The 10,810-nt window shown below is 39.9% G+C and overlaps 1 protein-coding gene across 2 annotated transcripts in view; it reads left to right on the top strand.

Annotated features, from left to right (window-relative positions):
• The first annotated feature begins 237 nt into the window (after positions 1-237).
• Positions 238-10,810, top strand: part of CAMK1G (calcium/calmodulin dependent protein kinase IG) — a 51,927-nt gene continuing 41,354 nt past the window's right edge. Inside the window, exon 1 of one of the 2 annotated variants that reach the window (XM_061632050.1) lies at positions 238-343. The gene's annotated coding sequence lies outside the window, so the exon portion shown is untranslated. Of the gene's footprint in view, positions 344-3,925; positions 3,945-10,810 lie in introns of those variants that run through there. The other variant, XM_061632051.1, reaches the window with a different exon arrangement.

Here is a 10,810-nt window from a genome sequence, read left to right as displayed (position 1 = left end):
TCAGGCAGTGTGCCATTCTAGGGACCAACTAAATTACTTCCAAGCTTGCAGAAATATGAATTAATGACTGTTGCTATGTAGCTTGGAGTATGCTAATGTCAGACAATTTTGGGGAAGTGTAAAATACCACTTCCATTACTGTTTCAGAGACACCCACAGAGAAAGTGCATTCACTCCCCTTTAAGAGCTGCCTAGCTACTATCTCATGAAAGGAGCCTCCTGCATTCCTCCCCTTTAATCTCAGTTTATTGTTAGCACCGTGCCTGCCTTTAATCCCTACAGACTTGTAAGAGCTGAGCAGAGGAGTCAGAGAACAGAAGTTGCTTCATTTTTGGTTTTTGGGGTAAGCTGATTTGATTTCCTTGACCACCATTTGTGTTCTGTGCCTATTTTGTCCAAAGCACGAGGAGCATTTTGGTCAGACTATTTCCAAACTAGATTTGTGTCTATGTCTTCATATGAACATACAGCTTTGCAGATGGAGTCTGGTGTAATACTTTACCCAATACTTTTATGTTGGAAGAACTAAAGAATAGGGTGGAGGAGATATACTTTGCAAATGCATGTATAAATCTGAACATTAAGAGCAAAAGAGATTTTGAATAGACTTTTCATCAATCTCAGTCTAATGTATTCCTTTGGCATGAGCATGATTAGTACTGCATGGTTCATAGTTTTCTTTTTAACATCATATAATTAGTAATACAGTCCTGTTCTCTTAACTACAATTATGATTGCTAGAAGAACTTGAACTGAGGTCTATTAGAAATCAACTGAATTATATAGTTTATTCATCAAATAGTTTGAATTACACACCATCTCTCTCTTTGGTTATATTACTGAGGTTATACGAGAGAAGCATGGCTTTGCCTTCCTATGCATTTTAACTTTCTCTCTCAACCTGGGTTCTTCAGTTTTTCGAATGTATCCATTCTGTAACAGACACTGAAACTGATCTGCCAATGCTGAAAGATATAAAACTGAACACATTTTCTCAGATAAATGTTTATGCAAGGTCATAAAGCTTGTTCTTAGATTGTAATATGTGACACATCTTTCTCTGGATCAAAGAGAACAAAGCAAGTCTGCTTTATATTTATCTGGTTTCGGGGGGTGGGGGTAATATCCGGCTAGGCTTAAATAATGCAACTATTTTTCTCTCTGCAAAGCAGCCTCTTTGCTAAGATACAGAAGAGAGAGCGATCCAACAGCTCTGTGTGCGATTATTATTGGGGGGCAAAAAATATTAAAATGTGTGTTGCTTTTCACCTGCATAAGGCTCTCTAGGAAGACCTTTTTTCTTTTTCTATAGAGCAAACTTTATACATTGCATAAAGGGTAGGCACTCTGGTGATTTATAAGCATTCAGTTTCACAAGAGGTATGAGATATACAGTATGTGTCTTATTCTGACACATAGGACTCTTCAACAACGCATTACAAGTCTTCCCCTTTCCCTGCCCTCCTGCATCTTTCTTGCCATTCACATTTCTTTTTTTCTGAGCAGAAGAGAATGTATACAATGGTTTTGAGCATCTCTTTCCCCCACACGCACATATTTTTATTTATTTATTATTAATTTAATTTAATTTATATACCGCCCTAAGCCCGAAGGCTCTCTGGGCAGTGTACAAAAAGATAAAAAAACAAGCAATGTATAAATACAATAAATACAAGAAAACAAGAAAACAAAACAAACAATAAAAGAACCAAACAACATCCAAAATACAAATAATGATGAAAATGCTATTAAAACACACTTTAAAATGCCTGGGAGTATAAAAAGGTTTTCACCTGGCGCCGAAAAGACAGTAGCATCGGCGCCAGGCGCACCTCATCGGGGAGGCTGTTCCACAGTTCGGGGGCCACCACAGAAAAGGCCCTGGTTCTAGTCACCACCCTCCGAGCTTCTCGATGGGATGGCACTCGGAGGAGGGCCTTAGATGTTGAGCGCAGTGTCCGGGTAGGTTCATATTGGGAGAGGCGGTCCATCAGGTATTGCGGTCCCATGCCGTGTAGGGCTTTATAGGTCAAAACCAGCACTTTGAATCTAGCCCGGAAACAAACAGGAAGCCAGTGCAGATGGGCCAGAACAGGTGTTATATGAGCGGACCTTCTGGTCCGCGTCAGCAATCTGGCCGCTGCATTCTGGACTAGTTGTAGTTTCCAAACAGTCTTCAAGGGCAGCCCAACGTAGAGCGCATTGCAGTAGTCCAGTCTAGAAGTTACCAGAGCATGAACAACTGAGGCGAGGTCGTCACTGTCCAGATAGGGACGTAGCTGGGCTACCAGGCGAAGATGGTAGAAAGCATTCCGTGCCACCGAGGCCACCTGGGCCTCAAGTGACAAGGAAAGATCAAAAAGAACCCCCAAGCTACGCACCTGTTCCTTCAAGGGGAGTGTAACCCCATCAAGAACAGGATGAACATCCTCCATCTGGGCAGAGAAGGCACTCACCAACAGCGTCTCGGTCTTGTCTGGATTGAGCTTCAGTCTGTTAGCTCCCATCCAGTCCATTATCGCGGCCAGACAGCAATCCTTACAGTAACCTTTTAAAGCAGGCCAGTACTGTTACAGTACCAATATGAAAAATAGTTAAAAGATTTATAAAACAAATGTAGATTGGATTTAAAGCAATTCAGTGGAAGCATGAAGCTGGTGGAGGGAACATTGACAACTATGAGCAGTTGTACTGGTAGGTGTGTAAAGTTGCCTTGATATCAAAAGCAAAAGGGGGGGGAGCTGCAAGCCCATCACTTACCATCACCATGAAAAATTATTATACAAGCTTAAAGACTGGGTTTAAGTTTGAAGTAGGAGCAGTTTTTTTCTTTTGCAGATCCCATACCAGAGGCTGGCACAGCTGGTATAGCACAGTGGGGAGGAGACCCTGGCTGGGAGTCCAGAGTCTGTGAGTTCAAATCCCCGCTTGTATCTCCTGGGTGTCAAGGGCCAGCTAAAGATCACTCCCACAGTGAGTGGCTCGGGGGTTACATGCCCTGCCACCTGTGCAGCTATGGGCAAGCTGCATAGTCCCAAGGAGCCCAGTTGTGGACAAGGAAGGGGCTGGCTTGTGCAGCTCTGGCAAGCTGAGCAGGCCCTAGCCTTCAGAGGGAGGCAATGGTAAACTCCCTCTGAATACCGCTTACCATGAAAACCCTATTCATAGGGTAGCCATAAGTCGGGATTGACTTGAAGGCAAACCATTTCATTTTTTTCATTTTTTAAAATTTGAAGTAGAATCTAGCCCTCCAAAATGGAGCTAGGGACCCTAATCAGAAATGCCATTAAGGTCTGCAGCAAGCCTGGACTATTTGTTAAACTGCAAGAGGAAATATAATAATTTGACAACAGGTCAATGTACTACTGTGTACATCACCCTTGATTAACTCATTCAGGGGAACAGTTCCAAAGGGTTTTATTGAAAGAAGAAATAGAAATGTCTTGCAGCCCAACCTAATGCATGGTTACTCCCGCTACCTTTAATGAAACTTATGTGCTGGCAAGTATGCAATGGATTGGTATTTTGTTGTGTTTATTAAGAAGTAAGCCCCACCAAGTTTCATTGGTCTCGGTTCTTATAAAGGTTGTCATTGTGTATATATTACATCTACACAAGAGTCAGTCCTAACTCAGTGAGTTTCACTTCTGAAAACAAAGATGCATGGGACCTGGTGGCAAGACAAGTAGTATTTGAGAGAGCTCCTATGTCAGTAAAACTAGAAATCCCAAAAGTATTTAAAATCTAGAAAAATCTGAAACACAATAAGTCAAGAGTCATGGTCTCTCACCCAGAATTGTTAGGCATAGCTTTAAAAAATGTTGAGTATTCTTTTTTTACAAAAATGTCAAAAAAATGGAGAAATAGAATAAAAACATTTTAAAATCTGGTTCTTTTCATGTTACAGAACAGATGGGTAACTTTAGGAAAGCAAGAGACAACAGGTATGTAGAGCACGCATAAGGAAATGAAAGGGGTAGTAGGTTTTGAAAGCAAATTAATGCTTGATATTTTAACTTTGGGTTTCCCCCCCATCAATTGTGTAAAGTGAACACGTAGGGGAAAGATTATGGAGTCAGGCCCCCAACCTGTGTGTGTTCAGCTGAATTTCTGCATGGAGACTATGTATGCACAACTTTTATGTGTGTAGGGTTTTCTCCACAAATCATCATGCAGTTAAAGGTTAATGCATATTCGTTTACATATGTGTAGGTTCCATGGAGATATTGAACTGAAAGTGCAAAGGTTCCCCCCCATCTCACACTGTTTGTTTACAGGACACATAGGGCTACATCTAGGTTTCTCCTCCCCAGAGTTGAATGTGTTCAGGCCTGAGACTGATCCTGTATCTTTAGGAGAAGAGAAAGTCAGCCACATGCAGGTGTTCTTGCAACACTGTAATGGGAAAAACCACAAGGTGGAATTCTCCCTTCCCCCTGCATCTTTAAAAGTTGTGCAAGGGGAAGAGAGAATTCCACCTTGTGGTTTTTCCCATTACAGGGTTGCAAGAACACCTGCACGTGGCTGACTTTCTCTTCTCCTAAAGATACAGGATCAGTCTCAGGCCCTGAGCCTGGCAACTCTAGGTGTGATAGAAGTACCACTTGGTGCCCTTCCACTCATTTCTATTCATGGGTTTTGTTGTACTTCAGTAGCGCTTGACTGCAGATAACAGTGAACCAAAAGAAATGCATGTGTATACCATGCTTCTATCATAATACCTTCAGCTACCTTTCTAAAAATGTTCTGCCTCCAGCAGCTAGAGAGAGATGTGATTATGTGAAGCAGCAGTGTAATGACCATACACATACTTGCTAAATGGTTGACATCAGAAAATGATGATGAAATGGAAACATATTCTCCCAAATGTCCTGCTATCACATTCCAACACATTTTCATTCCACATTTGTAAAATTCATAAGGAGGAGGCATCAAGGGTGGACCCTACTAACTGTTCAGGTACAATCGTCTTTGTTCACACAAATTCTTTGTTTCTCGCTTGCTGAACACAGTGGTTCTCAACTTCTCGCATCTTTGCAGTTCATTTCAGTGGCTTACTCAAAGTGGCTTTTGGAAGCTTAGCTTTCACATGGTGTCCGTGTGAGTTCACTGATCACAAGGTGAAGCACGCTGACTTGGAGAGCTCAGCTGACTGTCCCTGTAGTATATCTGCTTTATGCAGTCTGCATGCCAGTAAGTCTTTGTGGAATGACCCAAGAGGTGCAGACTTCATGGCTTCCTATCGATTTCTGGAACAAAGAAAAATAAAATCACATTATCTGGAACGAGCACTATCCTATATTGGAACAAATCTGTACCTTCAGGTGTGGCAGATGCTGAAAGGGCACTGTCCAGTCCAAAGTAGGGTGTGTATGTGAATGAGAGAAAGAAAGAGGGGATGTGGGGAAATGTGGACATTGTCATATTATGATATGATCAGTCATCTTCCCAATAGAGGTAGGCTACTGATAAGAAATAAGGGCTCCTACTGGGAGGAAGGACGGGATATAAATCAAATAATAAATCAAATAAAAATAAATAAATCTAGCAATATTCTACCAACAAACATGATGTAAATTAAAGTAGTCGTGTTTTTATTTATTTTTAATATATTGCCTTGAGCTCTGATGTAATTGCCAAAAGTATTTTTTTGCTCCAGGTTTTTTAACAATTTTCAGAAAATTAGTTTTAAAAATTACTTTCACCTGGTCTTCCTTCATTGTGAATTACATGAGCACCAATAATTGGATAATAAAGCTATACTAATTATGCCCTATAAAAACAATCACCTGTAAATTATTATTTAATGTATTATCCAGCCTTTCTTAAAACATCAAGAGGGTATCAATAATTATTTGAAGAAGAAGATACATATCTGTCACATTGCAATTCTATGCACATATACTTTGGAGTATAGCCCTATCGAAGTTAGAAGTATAGAAGTTAACTTAGGTGAATATGAGGAGGTTCTCTAGCTCAATAGTAGCTTTATGCTTTGCTTAACTTAAGTTACAAATTCAATCCCTTGCACCTTAAGCTAACAGATCACAGCTGGAAATGAACTTTCACTGATATGTTGGAAAGCTGCTACTAGAGTGTGCAGATAGCTTCACGTGATCATACATAAAAACATGTTTAAGTTATGAATATTATAGGCTGTTGAAAATCCAATGCTCCAAATCTCTCCCCCCATGCCTAGCGCACCAATTTGGCTTGTTCAGTGTCCACTGTCCAGGTATCATGTTGGGAGTCCAACAGTGATTTTTATTTATACCTGGACTGGGATGGCTGTGTGTCTTATTGTGTTTGAAGGGTTGCCTGGTCCAAGTCATGTTTAAAAATAAAGAACCACAAGGAGGGAGACCAGAGGCTTTGAAGTTGCCCATTAACAGTTAGCATCAGCACAGCAAACTAAGCAGGTATACAGGTCAGCTTGTCACAATCTTCCCCACTATGGTGAGATGCACTGTACTGCTATTACAGTCATAATACTTCTAAATTTTAAACTGTAAATCAACATCAAAAATGCAAATTTCATGCAAAGATGTGTCCTTTTTATGATGCATTATTTCTTTTTACTTGAGGGGCCATCCTAAGCCAGATGTGAAATTATAGCATGTATGTACATTAAATTATACAGAAGTGCCAGATTCCCTTTAGATAATGTGCCCTGTACCTGGGAGAAGAATTAGGGTCACTTCTTTTCAAGAGTGCAGAGATCTAGATCATGTTTTCTGTGGCCTGCAAATCCTATTGGCATTGCTGGCTCCCACTGTTCTTAGGGTCTCAATGCCCCTGGTTATTAAGATGCTCGTTCATACGTCCTGCTGCCATTTGGAAGCCACTTCCTGTTGGTTCCTTTTGCCTGTGCATAAGAAATGCCAGCACAAACTAAAGAACTTTGGTACTTGTGTTTTGAGAGATCATGTCACATAGGACTGCACAATGTCTATCAAAACCAGATCTAAACATTATATAGTGTTATTATGAAGTTAGACAGCACCATGGCAAGTGAAGTGTGATGTGTGTTTGGTCTAGATGAGATTAGTGTGATGCATGGCATTTCCCAGCCCCCCAGAATTTGAATATAATGTGTGTGCGTGCACATGCACGCATGCACATTACTGCATTGGGGTAACATATTCTCTCAGGCCTAGATAATATTGAAATAAAAGTTTTGTCTTTTGTTTCCGTGGTGTCTGCTCTTAACTAATATGGCAACTCTGCTTGGGCTAATGACTTCCTCACTACATGGCAAATACTTTGACAGACAATCATAGAGGAAAAGAGGGCTAGATTGGTCACCAAACAAACCGTCCTGGTGGAGAAGTAATTTTCTTCCAAGCTCGGTTTCACATGAAAAGTTACTCTTACTATGCAAATAGGATAACACACCAAACTATCACAGAATTCTTTAGGTGAACTCAACACACCGCTTACTTGTGATATACATTATCGGCAAGCAAACGCAATACCATTAGTTCAACGGTATTCAACTAAGCCCTACTCAGAGTAGACCCATTGAAATTAATGAACTCAAGTTAGTAATGTCCATCAATGGGTCTACTCTGAGCAGGACTTAACTGAATACTACCCAATTTGTTTTAAACTGTTTTTAGTGTTGTATATTACAGTGTTTTTTTTAAAAAAACATTTTAAGTGTTGTTTCAACTTGACCTGGGACCTTAAGGTGAAAGGCGAATAATAAATAAACTGATAATGCTAATAATGTGAGAGCTCCAAGCATCACAAACTGGGTGTAACACTTAGATCTAGCCATGGAGTTTTCTGTAACTGAATTTCTAGTTGATCTGGGCCACCAGCAAACTGTGGTAGAATAAGTTAGGTTGTAATTAGGGGAACATTTAAAAAATTAAAGCTCTACACATACAGATATTTATATAGTTTTTAAAACTCCAGGTATTGCTTATGGAAAGTAATGCTGGTCATTGTGCAGGCACTGCATTTTAATTTGTTAATGTAAAATGTTGACAATGCCAGATAAAAGTTGTATTTTTGCATTGAACCGACAGGTTATATTTTGTGTCAAACTGCTGAAACAATAAAGGTTTACTGGCCCAAGAGCCAACAAATGAGAACAAAATATCGCAGCCAAAGTGGCTGTTTGGCTCTGTGCTGATTACATCATTTTGAGGAATGAACCATCAGGTGACATTTACCCTCTGTATTCATATGATTCTGTCAAGTTACTTCTGGTGCAGTGACTACACAATTTTGCCAATACAGTTCTCCAAACAAATAATGTGTATGTAAATGCATATATTTGGTGGAAGTGTGCATAAAAATACATATCTTAGTGAAAAGAACTGAAAAAGTACCTTTTATTGGGGGGAAATTGCTTGCAAAAATGTGTACATTAGGTATAGTTACATTAAAGATGTATGTGTTAAGAGAAATGCACACTGAAATGCTGAAGAATGTTCATGAAGACTTTAAAAAGCTGCAAAAGTGATGCAGAAATGTGATGAGCTGAACTTAAGACTGGAAAAATGAGAAACTGAGCTTTACAGATTCGTCATCCCTAACCTAGCTGCTGCTGTGCTGCCCAAGTGTGTTGCAATTGAGCCAGGCCATTTCCTCCATGGCTAGGCTCTTCTATGCCTAGGAGTATCCACCAAGTCTTTCATCTCCGGTACCCTGCTACTATTCCAATAAAAGTAGGAGTGTTCCTGTATAAAAGACCCTGGAAAAGAACAAACTGCTGAATATGCCTAGATGTACAGTAGGCCCTGTATTGGTATGATGTGAAAGCCAGGTATGGAGACAGCCAGTAGGTGAAGACAATACTGGTCCAGGGAGTGTGTGTGTGTGATTTTTTTGAAGATAATTACGATTTGCCCTTTGAGTGGGATTGTGCCCTGAAAATCCAAGTTCGAAATATCTGAAAATTCAGTATCAAAATTCAGTGACGGCAAACTATTCTGAGAATGTGTGACTCGGCTGTTGCAGTACAGTATTACAGTTTCTAATGTTTCTTGTACAGATCATTCTGCAGGTCAAGGATAACTAGACACCTGCAGGTATTGACAGTAAATATTTCATTTTTGAATTCTTCAGCTCTGCTAAAAATGTATCCATCAGCATGTATGTAGCAACCAAAGAAAGCCACCTTTTACTAAGACTTGCAACTTAACAGCTCACTAGGGGACATGCACACTTGCAAGCAGATAAAGGCGAACTCACATTTTGGCCTTTAAGGAGTTTATAGACTGAAGCTGTCATTCTTTAGCAGCTGAGTCAATTTCTCTTTCAATACACTTGAATTAACCTTTGAAGCCCAATGCTGGGGCACTTGAAAACCATGTAACCCTGTTAATTAAAGGTGGCAAATACGGTTTCAGTGGGAATTGAAAATCTTAACTACCTGTCACAGGAAGTGAACCTTTTGGCTTCTTTACCTGCAGTGATTTCTCCCTGTTCAGAATGTTCCTTTTAACAAAAGATTCAATTTGGTCGCTGGCAAATTCCTCCCTGTGCCTGAAGGCTCTCATTGCTCCTGAAAAGTGAGAAATTGATAGTGTTTGAGCCCTTAAGGCAATATTATTCTTAGCATCGACTCTACTTTCAGTGCAAGTCTTTGATGCTTGAACACAAAACAGGAGAATTCTCAAGTGCCTATGCTTAATAGTGTTTCCAGAAATCTCTTTTTAACCACACTAATTGTTAAGCAAAGACAGAAAAAAATCTTGGTATGTTTATATTACTGTTTGGTATGTAAGAGACCACTTATATTTAAGGGTAGATTGACCCGGTGTGGTGTAGTGGATAGGTTGCTGATAAAACCTGGATTCAGTTCCCTACCCAGCTGTGAAGCTCATTGGGTGACCATGGACTAGTCATTATCTTAGTATCTAAACTACATCACAAGGTTGTTGGTATCAACCATGTTATTCCTCTGGAGCCACTGCCCAGTTTGCGGGTGGATGGCATTGCTTTTCAGTAGTTCTGGTCCTACTTGGATGGTCGCTCTCAGACAGTGGTGCTTGGGCAGTATTATTCAGCCCCGTGAAGCTTTCAATGTGGGGTTCCACAGCATTCGATTTTATCCCCCATGCTATTTAACATCTACATGAAACTGCTGAATGGGGTCATTCAGAGATATGGAGTATGTTGTAAGCAATATGTTGATTACATACAACTCTATCTCTCGTTTGCATCTCTAGGTGTGGCAGTGGATGTGCTATACCTATGTCAACAGCCAATGGTCAGAGATGATGATGGGAGTTGTAGTCCAACAAAATATGGAGATATATACATTTCCATCTCCCAATGTTTTGATACATCCTGAACCATTTAGGTTAGTTAGGCCATATGGTAAATTTTCACTTAGTAGAAATATTTGGGAGCATTATGGCCAGTATTATCAATTCCTGTTTGGATGGAAAATGTAACTCCATCAAGTTCAGGTTTGTTTCTGCTGATTCATTTCTTGGAATAATTTACAGGAACATTGATGTAAATTGTGATTCTAGAATTTGTCTGGTTTTCTGTTCTGCTTGCTCTGAATTCCAGTGGTAGGCTATTACATTAGAAGAGCATAGCCACAATGAGATCTTACAACTCTTAGAGAACCTATAAACTACAATCATTAGCATCTAAATTACTCGGTTAGCATCTAATATTCCTAATATTTCATTCCTTTAAAATGGAAATGTGCAGACAGTTGCCCTAACAGAAATAGCATCCATAATTATTATGGTACTTAGTGACTGAAAGGGAATGGATTCAGGATTTTCTATGTGATGATTTCCAAAATTGATTCTATATGGTAATCATCATGAGTTCTCCT

Source organism: Rhineura floridana, chromosome 6 (assembly GCF_030035675.1).
Source record: "Rhineura floridana isolate rRhiFlo1 chromosome 6, rRhiFlo1.hap2, whole genome shotgun sequence".
Taxonomy (NCBI): Eukaryota; Metazoa; Chordata; class Lepidosauria; order Squamata; family Rhineuridae; genus Rhineura; species Rhineura floridana.
The sequence above is the reverse complement of the archived record's forward strand: the minus strand, read 5'-3'. Positions and strand labels throughout refer to the sequence as shown.